Below are 27,963 nucleotides of genomic sequence, written 5' to 3'. Positions count from 1 at the left end.
GTTCAGTGCCCAAGCCATTTCCCGCTGCCATGGAAAGCAAGTGCTCTGGCAGCACATATGTCTGAAAGTGGATATGACCCCTAGGGTTGGGAGTGTGGTGGTGAATGGCAACTGCCCGAAGCAGCAGCACAGCTCTTCCACTGCCAAAACAACTCCACCTGCCTCATGAACTTCACATACCATCAGCTGTCCTGGCAGATATCTAGGAAACCCTGTTGGGTCACTTCCGGTCCCATGCCCATTGAGCCCAGTGGGATGGAATCAAGCAGCTTCAGCACCCACACAAAACGAACATGGAGCTCCTCACTCAAGGCGCTCAAAAATCCTCAGCCAAGGACAAGTTCAGTGCCCAAGCCATTTCCCGCTGCCATGGAAATCAAGTGCTCTGGCAGCACATATGTCTGAAAGTGGATATGACACTTAGGGTAGGGAGTGTGGTGGTGAATGGCAACTGCCCGAAGCAGCAGCACAGCTCTTCCACTGCCAAAACAACTCCACCTGCCTCATGAACTTCACATACCATCAGCTGTCCTCGCAGCTCTCTTGGAAACCCTGTTGGGTCACTTCCGGTCCCATGCCCATTGAGCCCAGTGGGATGGAATCAAGCAGCTTGAGCACCCACACAAAACTAACATGGAGCTCCTCACTCAAGGTGCTCAAAACTCTACAGCCAAAGACAAGTTCAGTGCCCAAGCCATTTCCCGCTGCCATGGAAATCAAGTGCTCTGGCAGCACATATGTCTGAAAGTGGATATGACACCTAGGGAAGGGAGTGTGGTGGTGAATGGCTACTGCCCGAAGCAGCAGCACAGCTCTTCCACTGCCAAAACAACTCCACCTGCCTCATGAACTTCACATACCATCAGCTGTCCTGGCAGCTATCTAGGAAACCCTGTTGGGTCACTTCCGGTCCCATGCCCATTGAGCCCAGTGGGATGGAATCAAGCAGCTTCAGCACCCACACAAAACTAACATGGAGCTCCTCACTCAAGGCGCTCAAAACTCCTCGGCCAAGGACAAGTTCAGTGCCCAAGCCATTTCCCGCTGCCATGGAAACCAAGTGCTCTGGCAGCACATATGTCTGAAAGTGGATATGACACCTAGGGAAGGGAGTGTGCTGGTGAATGGCAACTGCCCGAAGCAGCAGCACAGCTCTTCCAGTGCCAAAACAACTCCACCTGCCTCATGAACTTCACATACCATCAGCTGTCCTGGCAGCTGTTGTGGTCTGTGGAGCTGATTTACATTGCTTTAGCTGAGCACTCAGGAATCAGGCCTAAGGCAGTAGCACCTGGCCTTTGCAGACTCATTGGCGTCCTATTGTCCTGTTGATGGACTTGAGGGGAAGAAGAGATAATATGTAACAAGGAGGCTTAGGAGCAGGCCGCGCCCAGCAATTCTACCACCACCATGGTCTCTGTGTGTCAGTGCTTTTCACTTGGACATTCGCCATGCCTACTATGCCAGCTCAGCGGAAGAATTCTAATCTGTCCAGGCATTTTCGCTATTGTGAGACTGGCTTTTTACACAATGTGAACTTGGAGGTTAATGTCAATGATAATGTCTTACAAAAGGGCCTTCTATTATTCCTACTGTTTTGGGTGTCCCCATTGACCTTATGCTAATCAAGGGACCTGTATTTAGGGTTTCACCCTTTCCTTAATCTTTAGGTTCTCCTTTGTGATACAAGATTAGGTTGTAGGATAAGAATCGTAGCAGGTATTTCTATTGTTTTTGGATAAAGCAGATGGCATGGTTGTCCTTAGAAACACCCACTTGACCATGACGTGGAAAGTCTGAGCCAGAGTTTAACTGATTCTGTATAAATAAAGCAGACGGCTTTATTGCCGTGTCCACTATCATCATGGAAACCTAGTGGTCCGTCTCTTTCTTTCTGCGCCTCGTCCACGCACCCTTCCCGAGTTCCGAAACCCAGGCTGGAGCTGGACTCCGGCAAGTGGCGCCCAACGTGAGTGACTCGACGAAGGTAGGTCTTTTCTTTCTCTTTGCGGCGTGGACAGGACTTCACCCAGGGCACTGCAGACCCCCTGACAGAAGGTCAGGTTAGGAGGGGTGAACAGTCAGAACAGTTTTTGAGAAGTCTTGTACCCTCTGTGCTGTAAAAATGGGCCAGAGTGATTCTAGTGAAAGAAGTTTATATGCTGATATTATTAAACATACCTTACATAGGAAGAGCATTAAAGTTAGCAGAAAGCAACTATTAGAATTTTTACAATTTGTGCAAAAAGTTAGCCCATGGTTTATTGAACAGGGCACTTTAGACTTACACACATGGGATCAGGTAGGGAATGATATGAAAAGGTGGTATCGGAGTAATGGAATAGTGGGCATGCCATCCTCCGCATATGCCATTTGGAATGTTTTAAGGCAGGCATTAGATGTGGGACTCGAGCCTTATCCCGCACCTTCAGCTCAGCGGAGAGAACATACTCCCCTTATTGATCCTGAGAAGGGAGGCTTAGGCCTTGGTTATGGCTCAATAGAAAGTGTCTGTCCTGAAGATAATGTAAAATATTGTAAAACTGACCAGGAAGGTTTAACAGATGAGGAAGATTTTTTTAAACCAGAAATATTTGAACCAGGAGTTAGAGATTGTGAGAAGGGGCAAATGGCTGAATTACATGATAAAAGGTCTCCTGCTGTTAATCACAAGCCTTCAAGGTATTCGACTAAGCATTCCAAGCCATTTCCAGATAGACTAGATATAGCAAAGATTGGTTTTAAAGGAGCAATGCAGCAAGCGCATAAGGAAGGCGATTTTTTCTGTTTTCCTGTTATCTACGAATGGGATGAACCTGAATGGGAACCATTGCCTTATAAGCTTATTAAAGAACTAAAGCATGCTGTCTCTGACTACGGGCCAAATTCCCCGTACACTATGACTATGGTGGAGGGACTAGCAGCAAAGTGGATGACTCCATATGATTGGTTTCAGACTGCTAAGGCTTGCCTCACAGGAGGAGACTTCCTTGTGTGGAAAATGGAGTATGAGGAATTAGCAAAGGCAGAAGTAAAGTCTCAGGGATCTGTGAGGTGTGGCAAACCTTCTTTTACCTTAGACATGCTTTTAGGACAGGGCACTCATCTTGGCGTTTCAGAACAACTTGCTCTGCCTAAGGAGACTCTACAGCTTATCTCCTCCCTCGCATTGGGAGCATGGAAACGCCTGCCACCTCCAGATCAAAAGTCTTCAGGTTTTATAAACGTTAAACAGAAAGCTGAGGAGCCTTTTGAAGATTTTGTAGCTCGACTCACAGAAGCGGTGAGCCGGACAGTAATTAACAGTACAGCTACAGATCTTATAGTTAAACAGTTAGCTTTTGAAAATGCTACTCCAACTTGCCAAACGTTAATTCAGCCAGTGAGAAGGAAAGGAAAGTTGTCAGACTATGTTCGAGCTTGTGCCGAGGTAACTCCATCTTACGTTCAAGGGTTAACTATTGCTGCAGCTCTTCAAGGTCAAACTGCCACTCAGATTTTAAAGAACATAAGAGGCAATCAAAGACGTAAAAAAAGAAACAATTGCTATTCTTGTGGTGGAGTAGGGCATTTTAGCCACAGTTGTCCTGCCAGAAACTCATCTCAAAATTTCAAACAGGAAGAAACTTATAGGGACATTGCTAGACCCAATTTAAATATTCCTCGCACTGTCTGTCCACGGTGTGAGAAGGGATTTCATTGGCAGAAGGCTTGTCAGTCTAAATTCCACAAGAATGGAACAGTTCTATTGCCTCGCAGTCGATCTAAATTGAGTAATCAGTCTGTACAGGGTCAGAAGCAGGGAAGCGGGAGGGCCCAGTCCTGGGCCCCCCAAGTAATAGGGTCATGTATGGATATTGTCTCTGAAAGGTACAAAACTAAAATGTTGAGTGCTACCTTAAGCAATGGGTTAAAGCAAAATAGACTAAAGCAAAATAGATTTAAATGTCATAATTGTAGGAAACCCAGCCACCTTCCAAAGCAATGCCGAACAGCATCTCTTTTAGCTCAAAAATGTGGCACCTATACTGCTAAGGATCATTGGGCAAAAGTATGTAAATGTAAATCTAAAATTGATCATAATGGCCAGCGCCTGTGGTCAGGAAACTCGTGGCGGGGCCAGTCTTGGGCCTTGAACAATCAGAGGTTTGAAAGACAGCATTATCTTACCCAAGCTGTGCCTGTAGAAGAGTAACAGACTTAAAACCTGATATTGATTGTGGATATGCTAATTAAAAGTTGGTATTTTTATTGGCAATTAATTATACTACCAACTGGATGCTTGTTTCAACAAGGTCATTAGAGTGGCTCCATTTCTTTTCATGTATAAAAAATTATTACTTCTTATTGTGCTTTGAGCTCTACCTTAATTACAAAGAGATGTCATAAGAATAAGGAGCTTTTTTGGCAAAGATGTAAATAATTAATCCTTATAGCTCTAAACAGCTTACTTTTTTTAATATCCAAGGTTGAGATAAGACAAATAGCACTCTTAACCCTTGTAGATTCAATTTCAAACCAGTTAGCTGAAAATCCTCTCTTACATTTTGTTAAAAATCCGTTGGTTATATTTCAAAAGATTTGTTTCTTAACGTCTTTGTTTTTAACCTTTTTTGTTTCCTTAACCTGCTTCTTTAGTCTTTACAGATGGTCATATAACAAAAAAGCTTCTTTAATCATAGATTTTGAAAACGTCCTTACAGGCCAATGGGAAGGACATGGTTTCCTCGTAACTTTTGGAGGAGGGAATGCTTTCTTTTTTCCACAGGGTGTGGATTGCTGACTAGGGCTCTAGATCTTATCCAATTTACATTTCCACCCCCCTGCCATTTCACAGCAAGCATCCTCTACAGAAGTTCCTCCTCCTGCCCAGCAACTTCAGGGTTAAATTCTCTTCTCTTCAGCAGGTACTTTGTTTTAATTCCTTTGTCAAGCATTCCTCCAACCTTTTTTAGTCAAGAGCAGAGTGATGGGAGATAAACTAAACTGGGTCCCCAGAAGAACACCTAGCCTCTTGTACTTCATAAACAATGTTTTTTCATAATTAACATCTCTTTTCTAACTCTATTAAACTTTTATATTGAATTTTTGAATCTTAGGAATATAACTCTTAAGGTATTGCTTAAGGCGTTGCTTTGAAAGAGTAACATTTAATTCACTGTTAAATTTTTTTTTCCAGGTATGGGATGTACCCGTGCTTATATCTGCTAGTTTTTAATTTAGATCTATAGTCTTTAAAATACTGTTTGCAGCATTTTCTAACATATTCATCATTGATTCATGGAATTAAAATCTGATCCTGTTATAACAACAAAGTTTTAAAACCAAATATTATAACATCTCCTCTTAACTGTTTTTATCTAATTAATGATTAAATTTTCCTAGTTAGCTCCAGTGAACTCCAAACCTGACCTTGCTGAAGCGTCTCAGAATATGATAAGATTCTATATTGAAGTAATCTTTGTGTTTTCTGCCTTTCAATATGCTCACATTGCTTAAGATTGATAAAAGTTATGTACTTTATAGGTATTTAAAGAGATCACTTAATGCCAATAATTACATCTAATCTATATTGTGTTATATAAAGATTTTGTTTCAACTAGATGTTATAGATCTTGACATCCTTGATATGCATTTTAAAAATTCAAAAGTTTTATTTAATAGATGCAACTGAGTAAGCACTTGGATTATATTAAAGATGCTGCCAGATGCCAAGTGGGGCAAAATTTTGTCATATCAATATACTACTATAAAACAATTTTTTTTACAGAAGTTAATTCAATTTTCTGTATTTCCAAGAGTTCCAGGACAGGTAATGCTTAACAACAAAAAAGCCAGAAAAAGGATAAATGTTTACGGTTTTATAAATATGTCTAGGCTGTTGGCTGCTTATCTCTTAGGCTAATTTATATTGCTCAGATAACTAAAATCAGGGTCTTCAGTAATGACCAATTTTTTCCTCTCAGGGTTTCAGTTTAGACTGAGTTACCATTATTGACTTATCACTTAGTAATTTTCTAATGGGTAATGCTATCACCAAGCTTGGTTTATAAAGGCGCCTTAGTAAATCCTAAATTTATCTGACATGATCTCTTATGCACTTTGTAACATTTTGAAGGCCTCAGTCAGAAGGTAGTAGCCATCCTGAGTTCTAGAGCCTGACTCGGTAGTCTGGGGAGGCCACCGTGATGATTAACACGGCCCCACTGCCAGTCCTGGCTTCCTGGCTCACAGGATTTGCACTGACCTCTACCTGTATACAGGTACCTCATCATCCAAATTTGCTTGTCTTGAGTACTCATCTGGGACTTGAAAGGACTGGATGCAACACAACTTCTTGAGTCAGGATATGAGAAGTCATGGCTCATTAGCTATTTAAAATTGAGTGAGTGTGGTGGCCACATATGTCTGTCTTGCTGTACGTCTTTTTGTTAAAATTGTTTGAAATTTTACTCTTATAATCCTCTATAGTTTTCAAAAAAAAAAAAACAGGGAGAATGTATATATGTGTGTGTGTTTGTTTTATTATTTGTCTTCAATGTTCCTTGAGATCAGATGAGAAATGGGTACATGATAGATCTTAGTTTTATGCCATTTTTCCCAGCTACAGTTATTACAAAACAGTTCTTAATTGTATTTGCTATTTGGGAAATACTATACTTTTAACTAACTCTTAAAGGTTTTGTAACAAAAATTATTTAAAGAACAGATATACTTGTCTGATATATGTTTCCTAAGCCATCTTGGTAAAATCTTTACTATAATCCATTTTCTATTCTATATTTGTAAACCATCTGAATAACCATGCAAACTTATTTTACTACAAACAACAGGGTAATTCTAACCAATTTATAATTTTAAATGTCTAAAGCTCTTAGATCATTATTGAAGCTACTTTATTGTTCTAAGCTAATATTGTTTTTTGGCTCACTTAATTTAAATCTCAGACTATCATTGAAAATGTTTTTCAGTCAGCCATATGCTTTTGCTTAAGTTCACTTATGGCCAGGTTTCTCATGTTATACTCTCATTGCCATTTTCAATGTGTTACTTGGGTATGTGCCTTCATTTTAAATTTATAGCAAACATTGGACCTTTGGGCAAATATTTTCTAAGGCTGTTTTTTGATGGTTTTCACCTGATATTGTTACTGAGAGTGATCTATATAATTATTTTTAATTATTTTAACTTTTCCTTCACTTCTCTTATACTTCCTCTCCAAAAACTCCAAAGGGCCTCTCAGAATATACAGTTAGATCTCCAGAGTTTATGTAGGTGTGGCTAACTTATGGACCTGAAATCCCAAGGATTGCCTCTACAGCTCACTTTCCCAGAGGCCCAGAGGAAGAATAGCAAGCTAGGTACCAGGGTGCTATCTCTCCTTCTTGCCTCCCTGTGGCCATAACAACGGAAAGAGTTTCTCTAGCCTCCGTGCTACACTTGCTGGGATCGACAGACACTTCCACCCGGAACTGTTTTAAAGGCTGAGTCTGAAGATCAACACCTGCCATGAGGACACATTATGCATACATCTGCTGACTACCTTCTACCATGGAAGACATCTCTGCACAGAACTCAAGCCACTTCCAAAAGAACTGTTGATAAGTAACATTCCTCCCTTACAAGATGGAGCCTTAAGCTCCTTCCAGCTTCCCTGAGATGGTTCTGTATACACTGTAATTTGTACTAGTGCATTGTTAATTGTTACTTGATGCCTGATACTTTTGTTGTCTTGAGAAGGTCCTCATATGTAATGTTAGCTGTAAATTTGCCTGAACTATGCTATGATACTGCTACTGTTTTCATTTTGTATAAATTTAGGAATTGCACTAATTATTCTCCTTTTCGTATTGTTCTCCGGCCCAGTCATCCTCCGTGTTATGTTGGGGTCCGTGCAGTGGATGTGGGAGACACAAGGATGTGAGGACATTGTTCCAATGAGGCAGGGCCACAAGGAACTTCCCATTGAGGCAGGGCCCGGCAGATGTCTACAGTCACCTGGATGCAGCTCCACCTTCCTTTGCTTGGATACCAGAAGGGTTATGTTATGTGGAAGGACCCCTTGACTGTACAGGAGACACTTCTGAAGTGAATGACACCAAGTTCCGGTGCACCCTGACAGCATGCTGGAATGGCAATTGCGATTCTGCTGTTATCCTGCGGCTGCCCTGAATCCTGCCTGTGCTGTTGGGACTGAATAAGAATAAAAGAGACTTTGGCATAACGGCAACCATTATAGCCAGTAACAAGGTCGCAGAACAGACTGCCAGAGTTATGGAACAACAGGACTTTACTGATGAACATGAGCGGGTGGGCATGCTTATGCTGTGACTGTGGGTTGATTTGTTGGAAAAGAAATAGCAGATATTGTTAGATTTGGTCTAAGCCTCATGTAAGCCATTGTATGCCTTTCTGTTGTATTGTATGCATTTCTGGTGTATCATCTGTGCAAGTGCAAAATGTTTTCCCAAGCCTGGGAACTGCTGTCTGCTCATTGCTACTGAGCTAAGTTACTCCTAAGTTCATGGCCTCTTGTCTCCCATTGTGCCTTTTATATATGTTTCACCTGTGAAGTGCTTTGTTTTCTCAAGCCCGGGAACTGGTGTTTGCTCATTGCTACTGAGTTGATGTCACTCCTAGCCCTGGAACAGGTTTGCGAGCCTCCCCAAGTATGGTTTGAGCAGCTGCAGCAGACAACAGGTTGAAAGGCAGCCAGTGACGGGTAAGATGGACACAGGAACGGACCGACCTAAGACAGGGACTCCGTCATGCTACGGAGATTCCCCATGACGGGTAAGGCTGTCAAACCTGAGAGTCCACAACCTAAGACAGGCGCATTCAAGTCTGCTTTAATATAGAAGGGGGAATATGTTGTGGGCTGTGGAGCTGATTTACATTGCTTTAGCTGAGCACTCAGGAATCAGGCCTAAGGCAGTAGCACCTGGCCTTTGCAGACTCATTGGCGTCCTATTGTCCTGTTGATGGACTTGAGGGGAAGAGGAGATAATATGTAACAAGGAGGCTTAGGAGCAGGCCGCGCCCAGCAATTCTACCACCACCATGGTCTCTGTGTGTCAGTGCTTTTCACTTGGACATTCGCCATGCCTACTATGCCAGCTCAGCGGAAGAATTCTAATCTGTCCAGGCATTTTCGCTATTGTGAGACTGGCTTTTTACACAATGTGAACTTGGAGGTTAATGTCAATGATAATGTCTTACAAAAGGGCCTTCTATTATTCCTACTGTTTTGGGTGTCCCCATTGACCTTATGCTAATCAAGGGACCTGTATTTAGGGTTTCACCCTTTCCTTAATCTTTAGGTTCTCCTTTGTGATACAAGATTAGGTTGTAGGATAAGAATCGTAGCAGGAATTTCTATTGTTTTTGGATAAAGCAGATGGCATGGTTGTCCTTAGAAACACCCACTTGACCATGACGTGGAAAGTCTGAGCCAGAGTTTAACTGATTCTGTATAAATAAAGCAGACGGCTTTATTGCCGTGTCCACTATCATCATGGAAACCTAGTGATACATCTCTTTATTTCTGCGCCTCGTCTACGCAGCCTTCCCGAGTTCCGAAACCCAGGCTGGAGCTGGACTCCGGCAGGCAGCTATCTAGGAAACCCTGTTGGGTCACTTCCGGTCCCATGCCCATTGAGCCCAGTGGGATGAAATCAAGCAGCTTCAGCACCCACACAAAACGAACATGGAGCTCCTCACTCAAGGCGCTCAAAACTCCTCGGCCAAAGACAAGTTCAGTGCCCAAGCCATTTCCCGCTGCCATGGAAATCAAGTGCTCTGGCAGCACATATGTCTGAAAGTGGAAATGACACCTAGGGAAGGGAGTGTGCTGGTGAATGGCAACTGCCCGAAGCAGCAGCACAGCTTTCCCACTGCCAAAACAACTCCACCTGCCTCATGAACTTCACATACCATCAGCTGTCCTGGCAGCTATCTAGGAAACCCTGTTGGGTCACTTCCGGTCCCATGCCCATTGAGCCCAGTGGGATGGAATCAAGCAGCTTCAGCACCCACACAAAACTAACATGGAGCTCCTCACTCAAGGTGCTCAAAACTCTACAGCCAAAGACAAGTTCAGTGCCCAAGCCATTTCCCGCTGCCATGGAAACCAAGTGCTCTGGCAGCACATATGTCTGAAAGTGGATATGACACCTAGGGAAGGGAGTGTGGTGGTGAATGGCAACTGCCCGAAGCAGCAGCACAGCTCTTCCACTGCCAAAACAACTCCACCTGCCTCATGAACTTCACATACCATCAGCTGTCCTGGCAGCTATCTAGGAAACACTGTTGGGTCACTTCCGGTCCCATGCCCATTGAGCCCAGTGGGATGAAATCAAGCAGCTTCAGCACCCACACAAAACGAACATGGAGCTCCTCACTCAAGGCGGTAAAAACTCCACGGCCAAAGACAAGTTCAGTGCCCAAGCCATTTCCCTCTGCCATGGAAATCAAGTGCTCTGGCAGCACATATGTCTGAAAGTGGATATGACACCTAGGGAAGGGAGTATGGTGGTGAATGGCAACTGCCCGAAGCAGCAGCACAGCTCTTCCACTGCCAAAACAACTCCACCTGCCTCATGAACTTCACATACCATCAGCTGTCCTGGCAGCTATCTAGGAAACCCTGTTGGGTCACTTCCGGTCCCATGCCCATTGAGCCCAGTGGGATGAAATCAAGCAGCTTCAGCACCCACACAAAACTAACATGGAGCTCCTCACTCAAGGCGCTCAAAACTCCTCGGTCAAAGACATGTTCAGTGCCCAAGCCATTTCCCGCTGCCATGGAAATCAAGTGCTCTGGAAGCACATATGTCTGAAAGAGGAAATGACACCTAGGGAAGGGAGTGTGGTGGTGAATGGTAACTGCCCGAAGCAGCAGCACTGCTTTCCCAGTGCCAAAACAACTGGACCTGCCTCATGAACTTCACATACCATCAGCTGTCCTGGCAGCTATCTAGGAAACACTGTTGGGTCACTTCCGGTCCCATGCCCATTGAGCCCAGTGGGATGGAATCAAGCAGCTTCAGCACCCACACAAAACTAACAAGGAGCTCCTCACTCAAGGCGCTCAAAACTCCACGGCCAAAGACAAGTTCAGTGCCCAAGCCATTTCCCGCTGCCATGGAAACCAAGTGCTCTGGCAGCACATATGTCTGAAAGTGGATACGACACCTGGGGAGGGGAGTGTGGTGGTGAATGGCAACTGCTTGAATCAGCAGCACAGCTCTTCCACTGCCAAAATAACTCCACCTGCCTCATGAACTTCACATACCATCAGCTGTCCTGGCAGCTATCTAGGAAACACTGTTGGGACACTTCCGGTCCCATGCCCATTGAGCCCAGTGGGATGGAATCAAGCAGCTTCAGCACCCACACAAAACGAACATGGAGCTCCTCACTCAAGGCGCTCAAAACTCCTCGGCCAAAGACAAGTTCAGTGCCCAAGCCATTTCCCGCTGCCATGGAAACCAAGTGCTCTGGCAGCACATATGTCTGAAAGTGGATATGACACCTAGGGAAGGGAGTGTGCTGGTGAATGGCAACTGCCCGAAGCAGCAGCACAGCTCTTCCGGTGCCAGAACAACTCCACCTGCCTCATGAACTTCACATACCATCAGCTGTCCTCGCAGCTCTCTTGGAAACCCTGTTGGGTCACTTCCGGTCCCATGCCCATTGAGCCCAGTGGGATGGAATCAAGCAGCTTCAGCACCCACATAAAACTAACATGGAGCTCCTCACTCAAGGTGCTCAAAACTCTACAGCCAAAGACAAGTTCAGTGCCCAAGCCATTTCCCGCTGCCATGGAAATCAAGTGCTCTGGCAGCACATATGTCTGAAAGTGGATATGACACCTAGGGAAGGGAGTGTGGTGGTGAATGGCTACTGCCCGAAGCAGCAGCACAGCTCTTCCACTGCCAAAACAACTCCACCTGCCTCATGAACTTCACATACCATCAGCTGTCGTGGCAGCTATCTAGGAAACCCTGTTGGGTCACTTCCGGTCCCATGCCCATTGAGCCCAGTGGGATGGAATCAAGCAGCTTCAGCACCCACACAAAACTAACATGGAGCTCCTCACTCAAGGCGCTCAAAACTCCTCGGCCAAGGACAAGTTCAGTGCCCAAGCCATTTCCCGCTGCCATGGAAACCAAGTGCTCTGGCAGCACATATGTCTGAAAGTGGATATGACACCTAGGGAAGGGAGTGTGGTGGTGAATGGCAACTGCCCGAAGCAGCAGCACAGCTCTTCCACTGCCAAAACAACTCCACCTGCCTCATGAACTTCACATACCATCAGCTGTCCTGGCAGCTGTTGTGGGCTGTGGAGCTGATTTACATTGCTTTTGCTGAGCACTCAGGAATCAGGCCTAAGGCAGTAGCACCTGGCCTTTGCAGACTCATTGGCGTCCTATTGTCCTGTTGATGGACTTGATGGGAAGAGGAGATAATATGTAACAAGGAGGCTTAGGAGCAGGCCGCGCCCAGCAATTCTACCACCACCATGATCTCTGTGTGTCAGTGCTTTTCACTTGGACATTCGCCATGCCTACTATGCCAGCTCAGCGGAAGAATTCTAATCTGTCCAGGCATTTTCGCTATTGTGAGACTGGCTTTTTACACAATGTGAACTTGGAGGTTAATGTCAATGATAATGTCTTACAAAAGGGCCTTCTATTATTCCTACTGTTTTGGGTGTCCCCATTGACCTTATGCTAATCAAGGGACCTGTATTTAGGGTTTCACCCTTTCCTTAATCTTTAGGTTCTCCTTTGTGATACAAGATTAGGTTGTAGGATAAGAATCGTAGCAGGTATTTCTATTGTTTTTGGATAAAGCAGATGGCATGGTTGTCCTTAGAAACACCCACTTGACCATGACGTGGAAAGTCTGAGCCAGAGTTTAACTGATTCTGTATAAATAAAGCAGACGGCTTTATTGCCGTGTCCACTATCATCATGGAAACCTAATGGTCCGTCTCTTTCTTTCTGCGCCTCGTCCACGCACCCTTCCCGAGTTCCGAAACCCAGGCTGGAGCTGGACTCCGGCAAGTGGCGCCCAACGTGAGTGACTCGACGAAGGTAGGTCTTTTCTTTCTCTTTGCGGCGTGGACAGGACTTCACCCAGGGCACTGCAGACCCCCTGACAGAAGGTCAGGTTAGGAGGGGTGAACAGTCAGAACAGTTTTTGAGAAGTCTTGTACCCTCTGTGCTGTAAAAATGGGCCAGAGTGATTCTAGTGAAAGAAGTTTATATGCTGATATTATTAAACATACCTTACATAGGAAGAGCATTAAAGTTAGCAGAAAGCAACTATTAGAATTTTTACAATTTGTACAAAAAGTTAGCCCATGGTTTATTGAACAGGGCACTTTAGACTTACACACATGGGATCAGGTAGGGAATGATATGAAAAGGTGGTATCGGAGTAATGGAAGAGTGGGCATGCCATCCTCCGCATATGCCATTTGGAATGTTTTAAGGCAGGCATTAGATGTGGGACTCGAGCCTTATCCCGCACCTTCAGCTCAGCGGAGAGAACATACTCCCCTTATTGATCCTGAGAAGGGAGGCTTAGGCCTTGGTTATGGCTCAATAGAAAGTGTCTGTCCTGAAGATAATGTAAAATATTGTAAAACTGACCAGGAAGGTTTAACAGATGAGGAAGATTTTTTTAAACCAGAAATATTTGAACCAGGAGTTAGAGATTGTGAGAAGGGGCAAATGGCTGAATTACATGATAAAAGGTCTCCTGCTGTTAATCACAAGCCTTCAAGGTATTCGACTAAGCATTCCAAGCCATTTCCAGATAGACTAGATATAGCAAAGATTGGTTTTAAAGGAGCAATGCAGCAAGCGCATAAGGAAGGCGATTTTTTCTGTTTTCCTGTTATCTACGAATGGGATGAACCTGAATGGGAACCATTGCCTTATAAGCTTATTAAAGAACTAAAGCATGCTGTCTCTGACTACGGGCCAAATTCCCCGTACACTATGACTATGGTGGAGGGACTAGCAGCAAAGTGGATGACTCCATATGATTGGTTTCAGACTGCTAAGGCTTGCCTCACAGGAGGAGACTTCCTTGTGTGGAAAATGGAGTATGAGGAATTAGCAAAGGCAGAAGTAAAGTCTCAGGGATCTGTGAGGTGTGGCAAACCTTCTTTTACCTTAGACATGCTTTTAGGACAGGGCACTCATCTTGGCGTTTCAGAACAACTTGCTCTGCCTAAGGAGACTCTACAGCTTATCTCCTCCCTCGCATTGGGAGCATGGAAACGCCTGCCACCTCCAGATCAAAAGTCTTCAGGTTTTATAAACGTTAAACAGAAAGCTGAGGAGCCTTTTGAAGATTTTGTAGCTCGACTCACAGAAGCGGTGAGCCGGACAGTAATTAACAGTACAGCTACAGATCTTATAGTTAAACAGTTAGCTTTTGAAAATGCTACTCCAACTTGCCAAACGTTAATTCAGCCAGTGAGAAGGAAAGGAAAGTTGTCAGACTATGTTCGAGCTTGTGCCGAGGTAACTCCATCTTACGTTCAAGGGTTAACTATTGCTGCAGCTCTTCAAGGTCAAACTGCCACTCAGATTTTAAAGAACATAAGAGGCAATCAAAGACATAAAAAAAGAAACAATTGCTATTCTTGTGGTGGAGTAGGGCATTTTAGCCACAGTTGTCCTGCCAGAAACTCATCTCAAAATTTCAAACAGGAAGAAACTTATAGGGACATTGCTAGACCCAATTTAAATATTCCTCGCACTGTCTGTCCACGGTGTGAGAAGGGATTTCATTGGCAGAAGGCTTGTCAGTCTAAATTCCACAAGAATGGAACAGTTCTATTGCCTCGCAGTCGATCTAAATTGAGTAATCAGTCTGTACAGGGTCAGAAGCAGGGAAGCGGGAGGGCCCAGTCCTGGGCCCCCCAAGTAATAGGGTCATGTATGGATATTGTCTCTGAAAGGTACAAAACTAAAATGTTGAGTGCTACCTTAAGCAATGGGTTAAAGCAAAATAGACTAAAGCAAAATAGATTTAAATGTCATAATTGTAGGAAACCCAGCCACCTTCCAAAGCAATGCCGAACAGCATCTCTTTTAGCTCAAAAATGTGGCACCTATACTGCTAAGGATCATTGGGCAAAAGTATGTAAATGTAAATCTAAAATTGATCATAATGGCCAGCGCCTGTGGTCAGGAAACTCGTGGCGGGGCCAGTCTTGGGCCTTGAACAATCAGAGGTTTGAAAGACAGCATTATCTTACCCAAGCTGTGCCTGTAGAAGAGTAACAGACTTAAAACCTGATATTGATTGTGGATATGCTAATTAAAAGTTGGTATTTTTATTGGCAATTAATTATACTACCAACTGGATGCTTGTTTCAACAAGGTCATTAGAGTGGCTCCATTTCTTTTCATGTATAAAAAATTATTACTTCTTATTGTGCTTTGAGCTCTACCTTAATTACAAAGAGATGTCATAAGAATAAGGAGCTTTTTTGGCAAAGATGTAAATAATTAATCCTTATAGCTCTAAACAGCTTACTTTTTTTAATATCCAAGGTTGAGATAAGACAAATAGCACTCTTAACCCTTGTAGATTCAATTTCAAACCAGTTAGCTGAAAATCCTCTCTTACATTTTGTTAAAAATCCGTTGGTTATATTTCAAAAGATTTGTTTCTTAACGTCTTTGTTTTTAACCTTTTTTGTTTCCTTAACCTGCTTCTTTAGTCTTTACAGATGGTCATATAACAAAAAAGCTTCTTTAATCATAGATTTTGAAAACGTCCTTACAGGCCAATGGGAAGGACATGGTTTCCTCGTAACTTTTGGAGGAGGGAATGCTTTCTTTTTTCCACAGGGTGTGGATTGCTGACTAGGGCTCTAGATCTTATCCAATTTACATTTCCACCCCCCTGCCATTTCACAGCAAGCATCCTCTACAGAAGTTCCTCCTCCTGCCCAGCAACTTCAGGGTTAAATTCTCTTCTCTTCAGCAGGTACTTTGTTTTAATTCCTTTGTCAAGCATTCCTCCAACCTTTTTTAGTCAAGAGCAGAGTGATGGGAGATAAACTAAACTGGGTCCCCAGAAGAACACCTAGCCTCTTGTACTTCATAAACAATGTTTTTTCATAATTAACATCTCTTTTCTAACTCTATTAAACTTTTATATTGAATTTTTGAATCTTAGGAATATAACTCTTAAGGTATTGCTTAAGGCGTTGCTTTGAAAGAGTAACATTTAATTCACTGTTAAATTTTTTTTTCCAGGTATGGGATGTACCCGTGCTTATATCTGCTAGTTTTTAATTTAGATCTATAGTCTTTAAAATACTGTTTGCAGCATTTTCTAACATATTCATCATTGATTCATGGAATTAAAATCTGATCCTGTTATAACAACAAAGTTTTAAAACCAAATATTATAACATCTCCTCTTAACTGTTTTTATCTAATTAATGATTAAATTTTCCTAGTTAGCTCCAGTGAACTCCAAACCTGACCTTGCTGAAGCGTCTCAGAATATGATAAGATTCTATATTGAAGTAATCTTTGTGTTTTCTGCCTTTCAATATGCTCACATTGCTTAAGATTGATAAAAGTTATGTACTTTATAGGTATTTAAAGAGATCACTTAATGCCAATAATTACATCTAATCTATATTGTGTTATATAAAGATTTTGTTTCAACTAGATGTTATAGATCTTGACATCCTTGATATGCATTTTAAAAATTCAAAAGTTTTATTTAATAGATGCAACTGAGTAAGCACTTGGATTATATTAAAGATGCTGCCAGATGCCAAGTGGGGCAAAATTTTGTCATATCAATATACTACTATAAAACAATTTTTTTTACAGAAGTTAATTCAATTTTCTGTATTTCCAAGAGTTCCAGGACAGGTAATGCTTAACAACAAAAAAGCCAGAAAAAGGATAAATGTTTACGGTTTTATAAATATGTCTAGGCTGTTGGCTGCTTATCTCTTAGGCTAATTTATATTGCTCAGATAACTAAAATCAGGGTCTTCAGTAATGACCAATTTTTTCCTCTCAGGGTTTCAGTTTAGACTGAGTTACCATTATTGACTTATCACTTAGTAATTTTCTAATGGGTAATACTATCACCAAGCTTGGTTTATAAAGGCGCCTTAGTAAATCCTAAATTTATCTGACATGATCTCTTATGCACTTTGTAACATTTTGAAGGCCTCAGTCAGAAGGTAGTAGCCATCCTGAGTTCTAGAGCCTGACTCGGTAGTCTGGGGAGGCCACCGTGATGATTAACACGGCCCCACTGCCAGTCCTGGCTTCCTGGCTCACAGGATTTGCACTGACCTCTACCTGTATACAGGTACCTCATCATCCAAATTTGCTTGTCTTGAGTACTCATCTGGGACTTGAAAGGACTGGATGCAACACAACTTCTTGAGTCAGGATATGAGAAGTCATGGCTCATTAGCTATTTAAAATTGAGTGAGTGTGGTGGCCACATATGTCTGTCTTGCTGTACGTCTTTTTGTTAAAATTGTTTGAAATTTTACTCTTATAATCCTCTATAGTTTTCAAAAAAAAAAAGAGGGAGAATGTATATATGTGCGTGTGTTTGTTTTATTATTTGTCTTCAATGTTCCTTGAGATCAGATGAGAAATGGGTACATGATAGATCTTAGTTTTATGCCATTTTTCCCAGCTACAGTTATTACAAAACAGTTCTTAATTGTATTTGCTATTTGGGAAATACTATACTTTTAACTAACTCTTAAAGGTTTTGTAACAAAAATTATTTAAAGAACAGATATACTTGTCTGATATATGTTTCCTAAGCCATCTTGGTAAAATCTTTACTATAATCCATTTTCTATTCTATATTTGTAAACCATCTGAATAACCATGCAAACTTATTTTACTACAAACAACAGGGTAATTCTAACCAATTTATAATTTTAAATGTCTAAAGCTCTTAGATCATTATTGAAACTACTTTATTGTTCTAAGCTAATATTGTTTTTTGGCTCACTTAATTTAAATCTCAGACTATCATTGAAAATGTTTTTCAGTCAGCCATATGCTTTTGCTTAAGTTCACTTATGGCCAGGTTTCTCATGTTATACTCTCATTGCCATTTTCAATGTGTTACTTGGGTATGTGCCTTCATTTTAAATTTATAGCAAACATTGGACCTTTGGGCAAATATTTTCTAAGGCTGTTTTTTGATGGTTTTCACCTGATATTGTTACTGAGAGTGATCTATATAATTATTTTTAATTATTTTAACTTTTCCTTCACTTCTCTTATACTTCCTCTCCAAAAACTCCAAAGGGCCTCTCAGAATATACAGTTAGATCTCCAGAGTTTATGTAGGTGTGGCTAACTTATGGACCTGAAATCCCAAGGATTGCCTCTACAGCTCACTTTCCCAGAGGCCCAGAGGAAGAATAGCAAGCTAGGTACCAGGGTGCTATCTCTCCTTCTTGCCTCCCTGTGGCCATAACAACGGAAAGAGTTTCTCTAGCCTCCGTGCTACACTTGCTGGGATCGACAGACACTTCCACCCGGAACTGTTTTAAAGGCTGAGTCTGAAGATCAACACCTGCCATGAGGACACATTATGCATACATCTGCTGACTACCTTCTACCATGGAAGACATCTCTGCACAGAACTCAAGCCACTTCCAAAAGAACTGTTGATAAGTAACATTCCTCCCTTACAAGATGGAGCCTTAAGCTCCTTCCAGCTTCCCTGAGATGGTTCTGTATACACTGTAATTTGTACTAGTGCATTGTTAATTGTTACTTGATGCCTGATACTTTTGTTGTCTTGAGAAGGTCCTCATATGTAATGTTAGCTGTAAATTTGCCTGAACTATGCTATGATACTGCTACTGTTTTCATTTTGTATAAATTTAGGAATTGCACTAATTATTCTCCTTTTCGTATTGTTCTCCGGCCCAGTCATCCTCCGTGTTATGTTGGGGTCCGTGCAGTGGATGTGGGAGACACAAGGATGTGAGGACATTGTTCCAATGAGGCAGGGCCACAAGGAACTTCCCATTGAGGCAGGGCCCGGCAGATGTCTACAGTCACCTGGATGCAGCTCCACCTTCCTTTGCTTGGATACCAGAAGGGTTATGTTATGTGGAAGGACCCCTTGACTGTACAGGAGACACTTCTGAAGTGAATGACACCAAGTTCCGGTGCACCCTGACAGCATGCTGGAATGGCAATTGCGATTCTGCTGTTATCCTGCGGCTGCCCTGAATCCTGCCTGTGCTGTTGGGACTGAATAAGAATAAAAGAGACTTTGGCATAACGGCAACCATTATAGCCAGTAACAAGGTCGCAGAACAGACTGCCAGAGTTATGGAACAACAGGACTTTACTGATGAACATGAGCGGGTGGGCATGCTTATGCTGTGACTGTGGGTTGATTTGTTGGAAAAGAAATAGCAGATATTGTTAGATTTGGTCTAAGCCTCATGTAAGCCATTGTATGCCTTTCTGTTGTATTGTATGCATTTCTGGTGTATCATCTGTGCAAGTGCAAAATGTTTTCCCAAGCCTGGGAACTGCTGTCTGCTCATTGCTACTGAGCTAAGTTACTCCTAAGTTCATGGCCTCTTGTCTCCCATTGTGCCTTTTATATATGTTTCACCTGTGAAGTGCTTTGTTTTCTCAAGCCCGGGAACTGGTGTTTGCTCATTGCTACTGAGTTGATGTCACTCCTAGCCCTGGAACAGGTTTGCGGGCCTCCCCAAGTATGGTTTGAGCAGCTGCAGCAGACAACAGGTTGAAAGGCAGCCAGTGACGGGTAAGATGGACACAGGAACGGACCGACCTAAGACAGGGACTCCGTCATGCTACGGAGATTCCCCATGACGGGTAAGGCTGTCAAACCTGAGAGTCCACAACCTAAGACAGGCGCATTCAAGTCTGCTTTAATATAGAAGGGGGAATATGTTGTGGGCTGTGGAGCTGATTTACATTGCTTTAGCTGAGCACTCAGGAATCAGGCCTAAGGCAGTAGCACCTGGCCTTTGCAGACTCATTGGCGTCCTATTGTCCTGTTGATGGACTTGAGGGGAAGAGGAGATAATATGTAACAAGGAGGCTTAGGAGCAGGCCGCGCCCAGCAATTCTACCACCACCATGGTCTCTGTGTGTCAGTGCTTTTCACTTGGACATTCGCCATGCCTACTATGCCAGCTCAGCGGAAGAATTCTAATCTGTCCAGGCATTTTCGCTATTGTGAGACTGGCTTTTTACACAATGTGAACTTGGAGGTTAATGTCAATGATAATGTCTTACAAAAGGGCCTTCTATTATTCCTACTGTTTTGGGTGTCCCCATTGACCTTATGCTAATCAAGGGACCTGTATTTAGGGTTTCACCCTTTCCTTAATCTTTAGGTTCTCTTTGTGATACAAGATTAGGTTGTAGGATAAGAATCGTAGCAGGAATTTCTATTGTTTTTGGATAAAGCAGATGGCATGGTTGTCCTTAGAAACACCCACTTGACCATGACGTGGAAAGTCTGAGCCAGAGTTTTACTGATTCTGTATAAATAAAGCAGACGGCTTTATTGCCGTGTCCACTATCATCATGGAAACCTAGTGGTACATTTCTTTCTTTCTGCGCCTCGTCCACGCACCCTTCCCGAGTTCCGAAACCCAGGCTGGAGCTGGACTCCGGCAGGCAGCTATCTAGGAAACACTGTTGGGTCACTTCCGGTCCCATGCCCATTGAGCCCAGTGCGATGAAATCAAGCAGCTTCAGCACCCACACAAAACTAACATGGAGCTCCTCACTCAAGGCGCTCAAAACTCCACGGCCAAAGACAAGTTCAGTGCCCAAGCCATTTCCCTCTGCCATGGAAATCAAGTGCTCTGGCAGCACATATGTCTGAAAGTGGATATGACACCTAGGGAAGGGAGTGTGGTGGTGAATGGCAACTGCCCGAAGCAGCAGCACAGCTCTTCCACTGCCAAAACAACTCCATCTGCCTCATGAACTTCACATACCATCAGCTGTCCTGGCAGCTATCTAGGAAACCCTGTTGGGTCACTTCCGGTCCCATGCCCATTGAGCCCAGTGGGATGAAATCAAGCAGCTTCAGCACCCACACAAAACTAACATGGAGCTCCTCACTCAAGGCGCTCAAAACTCCTCGGTCAAAGACATGTTCAGTGCCCAAGCCATTTCCCGCTGCCATGGAAATCAAGTGCTCTGGCAGCACATATGTCTGAAAGTGGAAATGACACCTAGGGAAGGGAGTGTGGTGGTGAATGGCAACTGCCCGAAGCAGCAGCACTGCTTTCCCAGTGCCAAAACAACTCCACCTGCCTCATGAACTTCACATACCATCAGCTGTCCTGGCAGCTATCTAGGAAACACTGTTGGGTCACTTCCGGTCCCATGCCCATTGAGCCCAGTGGGATGGAATCAAGCAGCTTCAGCACCCACACAAAAGGAACATGGAGCTCCTCACTCAAGGTGCTCAAAACTCTACAGCCAAAGACAAGTTCAGTGCCCAAGCCATTTCCCGCTGCCATGGAAACCAAGTGCTCTGGCAGCACATATGTCTGAAAGTGGATATGACACCTAGGGAAGGGAGTGTGGTGGTGAGTGGCAACTGCCCGAAGCAGCAGCACAGCTCTTCCACTGCCAAAACAACTCCACCTGCCTCATGAACTTCACATACCATCAGCTGTCCTGGCAGCTATCTAGGAAACCCTGTTGGGTCACTTCCGGTCCCATGCCCATTGAGCCCAGAGGGATGGAATCAAGCAGCTTCAGCACACACACAAATCTAACGTGGAGCTCCTCACTCAAGGCGCTCAAAACTCCACGGCCAAAGACAAGTTCAGTGCCCAAGCCATTTCCCGCTGCCATGGAAACCAAGTGCTCTGGCAGCACATATGTCTGAAAGTGGATATGACACCTAGGGAAGGGAGTGTCGTGGTGAATGGCTACTGCCCGAAGCAGCAGCACAGCTCTTCCAGTGCCAAAACAACTCCACCTGCCTCATGAAATTCACATACCATCAGCTGTCCTGGCAGGCAGCTATCTAGGAAACCCTGTTGGGTCACTTCCGGTCCCATGCCCATTGAGCCCAGTGCGATGGAATCAAGCAGCTTCAGCACCCACACAAAACTAACAAGGAGCTCCTCACTCAAGGCGCTCAAAACTCCTCGGCCAAAGACAAGTTCAGTGCCCAAGCCATTTCCCGCTGCCATGGAAACCAAGTGCTCTGGCAGCACATATGTCTGAAAGTGGAAATGACACCTAAGGAAGGGAGTGTGCTGGTGAATGGCAACTGCCCGAAGCAGCAGCACAGCGTTCCCACTGCCAAAACAACTCCACCTGCCTCATGAACTTCACATACCATCAGCTGTCCTGGCACCTATCTAGGAAACCCTGTTGGGTCACTTCCGGTCCCATGCCCATTGAGCCCAGTGGGATGGAATCAAGCAGCTTCAGCACCCACACAAAACGAACATGGAGCTCCTCACTCAAGGTGCTCAAAACTCTACAGCCAAAGACAAGTTCAGTGCCCAAGCCATTTCCCGCTGCCATGGAAACCAAGTGCTCTGGCAGCACATATGTCTGAAAGTGGATATGACACCTAGGGAAGGGAGTGTGGTGGTGAATGGCAACTGCCCGAAGCAGCAGCACAGCTCTTCCACTGCCAAAACAACTCCACCTGCCTCATGAACTTCACATACCATCAGCTGTCCTGGCAGCTATCTAGGAAACACTGTTGGGTCACTTCCGGTCCCATGCCCATTGAGCCCAGTGGGATGAAATCAAGCAGCTTCAGCACCCACACAAAACGAACATGGAGCTCCTCACTCAAGGCGGTAAAAACTCCACGGCCAAAGACAACTTCAGTGCCCAAGCCATTTCCCTCTGCCATGGAAATCAAGTGCTCTGGCAGGACATATGTCTGAATGTGGATATGACACCTAGGGAAGGGAGTATGGTGGTGAATGGCAACTGCCCGAAGCAGCAGCACAGCTCTTCCACTGCCAAAACAACTCCACCTGCCTCATGAACTTCACATACCATCAGCTGTCCTGGCAGCTATCTAGGAAACCCTTTTGGGTCACTTCCGGTCCCATGCCCATTGAGCCCAGTGGGATGAAATCAAGCAGCTTCAGCACCCACACAAAACTAACATGGAGCTCCTCACTCAAGCCGCTCAAAACTCCTCGGTCAAAGACATGTTCAGTGCCCAAGCCATTTCCCGCTGCCATGGAAACCAAGTGCTCTGGCAGCACATATGTCTGAAAGTGGAAATGACACCTAGGGAAGGGAGTGTGGTGGGGAATGGCAACTGCCCGAAGCAGGAGCACTGCTTTCCCAGTGCCAAAACAACTCCACCTGCCTCATGAACTTCACATACCATCAGCTGTCCTGGCAGCTATCTAGGAAACACTGTTGGGTCACTTCCGGTCCCATGCCCATTGAGCCCAGTGGGATGGAATCAAGCAGCTTCAGCACCCACACAAAAGGAACATGGAGCTCCTCACTCAAGGTGCTCAAAACTCTACAGCCAAAGACAAGTTCAGTGCCCAAGCCATTTCCCGCTGCCATGGAAACCAAGTGCTCTGGCAGCACATATGTCTCAAAGTGGATATGACACCTAGGGAAGGGAGTGTGTTGGTGAATGGCAACTGCGCGAAGCAGCAGCACAGCTCTTCCACCGCCAAAACAATTCCACCTGAGTCATGAACTTCACATACCATCAGCTGTCCTGGCAGCTATCTAGGAAACCCTGTTGGGTCACTTCCGGTCCCATGCCCATTGAGCCCAGTGGGATGGAATCAAGCAGCTTGAGCACCCACACAAAACTAACAAGGAGCTCCTCACTCAAGGCACACAAAACTCCACGGCCAAAGACAAGTTCAGTGCCCAAGCCATTTCCCGCTGCCATGGAAACCAAGTGCTCTGGCAGCACATATGTCTGAAAGTGGATATGACACCTGGGGAGGGGAGTGTGGTGGTGAATGGCAACTGCCCGAAGCAGCAGCACAGCTCTTCCACTGCCAAAATAACTCCACCTGCCTCATGAACTTCACATACCATCAGCTGTCCTGGCAGCTATCTAGGAAACACTGTTGGGACACTTCCGGTCCCATGCCCATTGAGCCCAGTGGGATGGAATCAAGCAGCTTCAGCACCCACACAAAACGAACATGGAGCTCGTCACTCAAGGCGCTCAAAACTCCTCGGCCAAAGACAAGTTCAGTGCCCAAGCCATTTCCCGCTGCCATGGAAACCAAGTGCTCTGGCAGCACATATGTCTGAAAGTGGATATGACACCTAGGGAAGGGAGTGTGCTGGTGAATGGCAACTGCCCGAAGCAGCAGCACAGCTCTTCCACTGCCAAAACAACTCCACCTGCCTCATGAACTTCACGTACCATCAGCTGTCCTGGTAGCTATCTAGGAAACCCTGTTGGGTCACGTCCGGTCCCATGCCCATTGAGCCCAGAGGGATGGAATCAAGCAGCTTCAGCACACACACAAATCTAACGTGGAGCTCCTCACTCAAGGCGCTCAAAACTCCACGGCCAAAGACAAGTTCAGTGCCCAAGCCATTTCCCGCTGCCATGGAAACCAAGTGCTCTGGCAGCACATATGTCTGAAAGTGGATATGACACCTAGGGAAGGGAGTGTGGTGGTGAATGGCAACTGCCCGAAGCAGCAGCACAGCTTTCCCAGTGCCAAAACAACTCCACCTGCCTCATGAACTTCACATACCATCAGCTGTCCTGGCAGCTATCTAGGAAACCCTGTTGGGTCACTTCCGGTCCCATGCCCATTGAGCCCAGTGGGATGGAATCAAGCAGCTTCAGCACCCACACAAAACGAACATGGAGCTCCTCACTCAAGGTGCTCAAAACTCTACAGCCAAAGACAAGTTCAGTGCCCAAGCCATTTCCCGCTGCCATGGAAACCAAGTGCTCTGGCAGCACATATGTCTGAAAGTGGATATGACACCTAGGGAAGGGAGTGTGGTGGTGAATGGCTACTGCCCGAAGCAGCAGCACAGCTCTTCCAGTGCCAAAACAACTCCACCTGCCTCATGAACTTCACATACCATCAGCTGTCCTGGCAGGCAGCTATCTAGGAAACCCTGTTGGGTCACTTCCGGTCCCATGCCCATTGAGCCCAGTGGGATGGAATCAAGCAGCTTCAGCACCCACACAAAACTAACAAGGAGCTCCTCACTCAAGGCGCTCAAAACTCCACGGCCAGAGATAAGTTCAGTGCCCAAGCCATTTCCCGCTGCCATGGAAACCAAGTGCTCTGGCAGCACATATGTCTGAAATTGGATATGTCACCTGGGGAGGGGAGTGTGGTGGTGAATGGCAACTGTCCGAAGCAGCAGCACAGCTCTTCCACTGCCAAAACAACTCCACCTGCCTCATGAACTTCACATACCATCAGCTGTCCTGGCAGCTATCTAGGAAACCCTGTTGGGACACTTCCGGTCCCATGCCCATTGAGCCCAGTGGGATGAAATTAAGCAGCTTCAGCACCCACACAAAACTAACATGGAGCTCCTCACTCAAGGCGCTCAAAACTCCTCGGCCAAAGACAAGTTCAGTGCCCAAGCCATTTCCCGCTGCCATGGAAACCAAGTGCTCTGGCAGCACATATGTCTGAAAGTGGATATGACACCTAGGGAAGGGAGTGTGCTGGTGAATGGCAACTGTGTGAAGCAGCACAGCTCTTCCAGTGCCAAAACAACTCCACCTGCCTCATGAACTTCACATACCATCAGCTGTCCTGGTAGCTATCTAGGAAACCCTGTTGGGTCACTTCCGGTCCCATGCCCATTGAGCCCAGTGGGATGGAATCAAGCAGCTTCAGCACCCACACAAATCTAACATGGAGCTCCTCACTCAAGGCGCTCAAAACTCCTCGGCCAAAGACAAGTTCAGTGCCCAAGCCATTTCCCGCTGCCATGGAAACCAAGTGCTCTGGCAGCACATATGTCTGAAAGTGGATATGACACCTAGGGAAGGGAATGTGCTGGTGAATGGCAACTGCCCGAAGCAGCAGCACAGCTCTTCCACTGCCAAAACAACTCCACCTGCCTCATGAACTTCACATACCATCAGCTGTCCTGGCAGCTATCTAGGAAACCCTGTTGGGTCACTTCCGGTCCCATGCCCATTGAGCCCAGTGGGATGGAATCAAGCAGCTTCAGCACCCACACAAAACGAACATGGAGCTCCTCACTCAAGGCGCTCAAAACTACCCAGCCAAAGACAAGTTCAGTGCCCAAGCCATTTCCCGCTGCCATGGAAACCAAGTGCTCTGGCAGCACATGTCTGAAAGTGGATATGACTCCTAGGGAAGGGAGTGTGCTGGTGAATGACAACTGCCCGAACCAGCAGCACAGCTCTTCCACTGCCAAAACAACTCCACCTGCCTCATGAACTTCACATACCATCAGCTGTCCTGGCAACTATCTAGGAAACCCTGTTGGCTCACTTCCGGTCCCATGCCCATTGAGCCCAGTGGGATGGAATCAAGCAGCTTCAGCACCCACACAAAACTAACATGGAGCTCCTCACTCAAGGCGCTCAAAACTCCATTGCCAAACACAAGTTCAGTGCCCAAGCCATTTCCCGCTGCCATGGAAACCAAGTGCTCTGGCAGCACATATGTCTGAAAGTGGATATGACACCTAGGGAAGGGAGTGTGCTGGTGAATGGCAACTGCCCGAAGCAGCAGCACAGCTCTTCCACTGCCAAAACAACTCCACCTGCCTCATGAACTTCACATACCATCAGCTGTCCTGGCAGCTATCTAGGAAACCCTGTTGGGTCACTTCCGGTCCCATGCCCATTGAGCCCAGTGGGATGGAATCAAGCAGCTTCAGCACCCACACAAAACCAACATGGAGCTCCTCACTCAAGGCGCTCAAAACTCCACGGCCAAAGACAAGTTCAGTGCCCAAGGCATTTCCCGCTGCCATGGAAACCAAGTGCTCTGGCAGCACATATGTCTGAAAGTGGATATGACACCTAGGGAAAGGAGTGTCCTGGTGAATGGCAACTGCCCGAAGCAGCAGCACAGCTCTTCCACTGCCAAAACAACTCCACCTGCCTCATGAACTTCACATACCATCAGCTGTCCTGGCAGCTATCTAGGAAACCCTGTTGGGTCACTTCCGGTCCCATGCCCATTGAGCCCAGTGGGATGGAATCAAACAGCTTCAGCACCAACACAAAACCAACATGGAGCTCCTAACTCAAGACGCTCAAAACTCCACACCCAAAGACAAGTTCAGTGCCCAAGCCATTTCCCGCTGCCATGGAAACCAAGTGTTCTGGCAGCACATATGTCTGAAAGTGGATATGACACCTAGGGAAGGGAGTGTGCTGGTGAATGGCAACTGCCAGAAGCAGCAGCACAGCTCTTATACTGCCAAAACAACTCCACCTGCCTCATGAACTTCACATACCATCAGCTGTCCTGGCAGCTATCTAGGAAACCCTGTTGGGTCACTTCCGGTCCCATGCCCATTGAGCCCAGTGGGATGGAATCAAGCAGCTTCAGCACCCACACAAAACTAACATGGAGCTCCTCACTCAAGGCGCTCAAAACTCCATTGCCAAACACAAGTTCAGTGCCCAAGCCATTTCCCGCTGCCATGGAAACCAAGTGCTCTGGCAGCACAAATGTCTGAAAGTGGATATGACACCTAGGGAAGGGAGTGTGCTGGTGAATGGCAACTGTGTGAAGCAGCACAGCTCTTCCACTGCTGAAACTACTCCACCTGCCAATGAACTTCACATATCATGAGCTATCCTGGCAGCTATCTAGGAAACCCTGTTGGGTCACTTCCGGTCCCATGCCCATTGAGCCCAGTGGGATGGAATCAAGCAGCTTCAGAACCCACACAAAACGAACATGGAGCT

This window comes from Ochotona princeps, chromosome 1 (assembly GCF_030435755.1).
Source record: "Ochotona princeps isolate mOchPri1 chromosome 1, mOchPri1.hap1, whole genome shotgun sequence".
NCBI classification, from domain to species: Eukaryota; Metazoa; Chordata; class Mammalia; order Lagomorpha; family Ochotonidae; genus Ochotona; species Ochotona princeps.
Note: the sequence above shows the minus strand (reverse complement) of the source record.